This window comes from Pundamilia nyererei, unplaced genomic scaffold (genome assembly GCF_000239375.1).
Source record: "Pundamilia nyererei isolate P.nyererei 1_Seehausen unplaced genomic scaffold, PunNye1.0 scaffold00089, whole genome shotgun sequence".
Taxonomy (NCBI): domain Eukaryota; kingdom Metazoa; phylum Chordata; class Actinopteri; order Cichliformes; family Cichlidae; genus Pundamilia; species Pundamilia nyererei.
In genome coordinates this window covers 1,926,454-1,931,675 of record NW_005187490.1, presented here as the reverse complement: position 1 = coordinate 1,931,675, position 5,222 = coordinate 1,926,454, and the positions used below count along the sequence as shown (strand labels likewise).

The 5,222-nt window shown below is 38.3% G+C and overlaps 1 protein-coding gene across 2 annotated transcripts in view; it reads left to right on the top strand.

The window, feature by feature from the left end:
- Positions 1–2,467, top strand: part of myo18b (myosin XVIIIB) — a 71,921-nt gene extending 69,454 nt beyond the window's left edge. For both annotated transcript variants that reach the window (XM_005739127.2, XM_005739128.2), the window contains one exon: positions 2,283–2,467. The gene's annotated coding sequence lies outside the window, so the exon portion shown is untranslated. The remainder of the gene's footprint in view (positions 1–2,282) is intronic.
- The last annotated feature ends 2,755 nt before the right edge of the window (positions 2,468–5,222 follow it).

Below are 5,222 nucleotides of genomic sequence, written 5' to 3'. Positions count from 1 at the left end.
TTCTACTCGGCTTTATAATTAAAGGATAAAATCCTTTACCAAGTAATAATTCAAAAAAATCTAACGCAGCCTTTGCCTCTTTACAAAGATCAATATTCTAATCACCACACAAACATAAAGTCTTATTTCCCTTAGCTTTACTCAATAAGTCTTCTACTGCCTCTGTAAATAACTCAATCTGTGACCCCAGTTTCCTATATATACACGTTACAGTTATATTACTTCTTCTTTCTATATCCAATTCCACTGTCACAGATTCCTTTAAATCGTCTATAGCCACAGACATACATTCAACTTTTTTACATTTCAAATCACAATTAAGAAAAAGTGCCACTCCTCCTGCCTTTTTCTTAATTCTATTTACAAAGTATAAATCGTACCCTTCGATACAGAAATGACAACCCCTCTTCTCATCTAACCATGTTTCAGACAGAGCAATTATTTGAAACCTGCCTCTCAAACTATACAGGAAATCTTTAATCGAAGCAAAACTTCTATAAAGACTTCTGCAATTAATATGAGTTAAAGAAAATGTATTAACTATTTCAACCTTATCCCTGAATTGCTCCTCTGTATAATATTCACATGTGACATTAATTGTATTAAGCACATTCCTTTCAGGGTCAATACCTACTTAAAAATCATATGATTTATGATCTGAGTCGTCAAGCATTATGCATAATTATTCTAAAACTATCTATTACCCTCAAAAAAAAAGAAAAAAAGAAAGGGATCCTTAGCAATCGCACATTCATTTATCGACAAATTTTAAAGTCCGTTGATCTCTATGTACAATTTACAATTTCCTTTTGTCCTTTTCCACCCGAGGTAGCATCTGTTCTTGTAAAGGATGAACTAATTGTTTTTAGGCTCATAGCCATGATTGGTCGTAGCCGTTTGCCTATCTTGATAATGTTATCTCGTATAAATGTCCAATTCCTCAAGATCCTTAATCGTTATAACCTTGGCTTCTTCTGGCGTTCCATTTAGTTTGATCATCACCTTACAGTTCCTGGTCCAGGTTGCTTGAATCTTTTTCTCCTTCCGTAAAATGTGAGCTTGTCTAGCAATATCTGCATTTCTTTTTGTAAGATGTTCATTCAAATATACTCTGCTTCCTCTCAAAAGGCTGGACCGCCTCAGCAAATCAACTTTGTGTTTACGGTTTACAAATCTCACTACAATTGCTGGAGGAGCATTAGTGTGCCTTCTAGGAAGGGCATAGCATGCAGATATATTATTACTATGCAGGGGAAGTTTTTTATTCGAAAAGAATTCCACAACCTGCCGTTCCAACGACTGTAGCTCCTCCATCGGGGGCACGTCTTCTCCCAGACTCGGTGACTCTCGCATAACTCCTGTGTTTAGTTTCCAGACCCGTAATAATCACTTCCTCAAGTCGAGCCTGCTGTTCTAGATCGTCCACCTTCCTTTCCAAAAACTGGATTGTCTTGTCTTTCGCCTTAATCAGGTTTTTTAGTTCTTTGATTTGGTCCATCATCGACATTAATATTCTTTGTTGCTTATTTACTTTTCCAATTTCTGACGTCAGCGAGTTAAGTGAATGTTTAATCTCTTCCAGATCTTCTTCAACTTTCTTCATCTTTGCCATTTCGTCTCTTATAAATGTCAACCTTAGTTTATTTATTTGCCCAAACAAGGTCTATAATTGAAATTGTTTGGAGTTTTAACACCAAACATCACCGCACCACCGCGAGGACGCCAATCCTGCTGTGATCACGCCCGCCATCTTGTGATCATGTCAAATGACACATGACATTTCTTTTTGCAGATCCAACATTAAGATGCCTCTAGCATTTCTATGCACTTGCACGTAATTGCTGCCTTGAGAAACATGCAGGTTTTTATGAGTTTTCATAGAAGTGCCCAAGAATAAAATATGCTCTTAACTTCCAAGGTCATTATCAGGGAACGGGGCCTCCATTATTTCAGATGTGATTTCATACTGGCACCACAGAGGAAAACCTACTAGACATTGTCATTAATTTCATCTTATTGCTCTGAAAATTGTAAAACAGTAACATCATTTTCTTTCAAATGAGAGCTCCCTGTGGGGAGTGGTCGTAGCATGACTCATAAATATCTGAGCTTATAGTATTTTTAGTCCCATTTCAACTTCAGAGGTGGTTGATAACTACAGGCCCAGATAGTGTATGTGTTACATGTTACTCTTTGTTTCACATCATCTTTGCTATTCTGACCATCTTGTCTTTGATTTTTTTTCTATTGTCCTGTCATCCATCCACATCCACATCCAACAGAGACCTTTGGAGATGGCTAGTGTTCCTCCCACGGCAACACAGAAGCTTTTTGACTCTTCATATGGAAATTCACAAGTCACCAAAAATACATTTGTTCAATTTTTGATCACTCAGTCTGTATTTAAAGTAAGCAGTTTATATATGAATAAAGACAATGAAATGAACAGTTTGCTTTGTGACTTTACTCTTTGTGAGTCATTTCTCCAAGAGATTCCTTTTTTAAAATTATTACATTATATTGTTTTGTTCTTGTGTTGAAAAATTCTATCACAGATGTGGATGTGGTGCTTTGAAAATCTTTCAAAAAAAAAAAGGAGAATTTGGTGCTGCACAACAAGTTGCAGTGGAATTGTAATTTCACTGTGGTGTGGTCCAGAACCACTGAAACCAAAACAAGTGCTGTATCGGGAAGACAATTGACCTTCTGACACACGCTACCTTTTAAGTCCATGCTTGGTATTAACCCTGTGCTCTGCTTTTTTCTTCGTTCAGTGTAAAGCAATGCAGCATGTTTCCTGTCACTCCACTCTTAGATTGCAAAGTGTTTTCTTCCTGTTTTTACTTTCTTGCTCCCACCTCAGACACATATAACCAGTATGATGCTGTGTGTAGTGGTAGCTTTTCGTTTACTTGGATTTGATGCTGTGTGAATACCATAGACCCTATATAAAAAGTGCGATAACCCCCTTGACAATGCCCATTGCTTTCTTGGGTGGAGTGTTATCGATTAATTCTTGCAAGGATAAAGTTTTGTATTTGTTCATCAAAACAGATGAGTTATAAAAAATGCATTTGTTCAGAGACGCACCGTGTTGGCTCTGAATTTTCATGATGACTCATATAACAGGCACACTATTTTATTCACGTTTTTCTTTATTGAAACATTGAATAGTTATTTTACTAATAACCATAGATCTAACCACCTGCCATTGTTCTTGCTAGTCTTTTTGCAAACACTATTAAGCTTTGTAAATAAATATAGAAACTTATTAGACTAAAGGCTTAAAGGAAATTGTGCAAGAAATACTTGAGGTGCCACAACAGACAGGCATTGATGTGCGATGTGTCCCTGTGATTTCCAGGTCCAGGGCAGGAAAAAAGAGTGATGGCATAATTAAACGTAATCTGCTGCTCAGCTGCTAAACTTAAACGGCATCGTTATTGACAGTTGAAACTCCCAAACTTAACACCTTGGCATGATCTGAAACTCAGAAACATGGTAACTTGGACATACTAGGGAACATTAAGGCACAAGGAGCATGCATACAAAGCCAGATGACAATGACGTGACAGGAAACAGAGAAAGACTGATGACTTAAATACACAGGATAATGAGAGGATGGGTAACAGGTGGAAACGGAGCTGGAACAAATCTGACCAATGGAACAGAGGAAGCAAAACTAAATATGATGCACATGAAACAAGGTGCTGTGAAAATAAATCAGGAAACACTAAGGGAACTAAACCAAAACCACAGAGATAAGCCCAATAATCAGAAAACACATAAATGTAAGAAAACTAAACTAGGAAACATAATTCACTCTAGGAATACTACAACAATGATTAACCAAGATTCAAAAGTTCACAAACAAAAAACACTGAGTTAAAAACGCAAAATCATGAGTTAGACCCTTTAGATTTACACAAATTGACAACAACCTTAACTGTTTCATAAGATAATATTTCATATCAGACAAATTAGCTACTTATCGCCACATTCTAGGTGAAATGCTGAAACAACAGAAAAGTTCACTGACTTTATAAACTCAACTGATTAGATTTGGTAGAACAAAGTACACACATGAGAACACTCTTAGTTTCTCTTTTGACTCTTGATACTCTGGAAAAGCAGTTCAAATCTGGGCCATCGGTGACTTTAAAATGCTGCTGACGTAGCAGTTTATGAACTATAATTGATTTATGAAATCAATATATAACGCATATTATATATTGATATGCGTTATATATTAATATATAACGCATACATATTATGCTACATAGGTTATATAGAATATATAGGTTTATAGATCTATTTATCCAGATCTATAATGATCTGGATTATAGATCATCTATTCACATTTTGGCTCGTGTGATTAGGTAGAGGTAGAGGATCAATAGGGGGTCCATGTCCCTCTTGGGGGGATACTCCCACAGGTCTTAAATCTGGGACTCTCCACCATGTGATGCTAGAACTGAAGAAGCTTCTTGGATGAGAGGTGAGACGTCTTCAAGCAACTTAAAGTCTTAAGTGTTAAAGACTTAAGTCCATACGCTTTTTTTCTTTCCAAGCTCCTTAAACCACAATGACCTGGATGACTGAGAAATATGCTGATGAAATATGCTGACGACTCCTGTCACTGCTGTCAGGCCCCTCACAACACCACGGGCCCGCTCTGCAGGAGTTTGTAGAGTGGTGACAGCTCCAAACTTGAACTGAATGTGAGCAAAACCAAAGAGATGGTGGTGATCTTCTCCGGTATAGGCAGAGGGATCTGGCTGCTTCAGTCACCACCACCATCCATGGGAAGCCAGTGGAGGTAGTTGAGGAGTACAAATACCTGGGAACCATCTTTGACAACCTCCTGAAATTCTCTGCCAACACAGAGAAGATTCTCAGGAGGTGCCACCAACGACTATACCTCCTTAGGAAACTCAACTCCTTTGGAGTCAGCACACCCATCATGATGACTTTTTACTATGCCTTCCTGGAAAGCATCATGACCTTCTCTCTCACCTGCTGGTTCCACTCCCTCAGCCTTCAGAACAGGAACAGACTGCAACACACTGCATCAGTGCGCTCTAATCTGATAGGCCCCGCTGATCGTGCTGTATCAGTGGTCCAATGTCCTCTCCTCTCTGGTCGGGCATTTAATATACTGCTTGTATTTCGGAAGCTCATGGCTCAGATTGGCTGGACACTGCGGCGTGCAGCTCGGATCT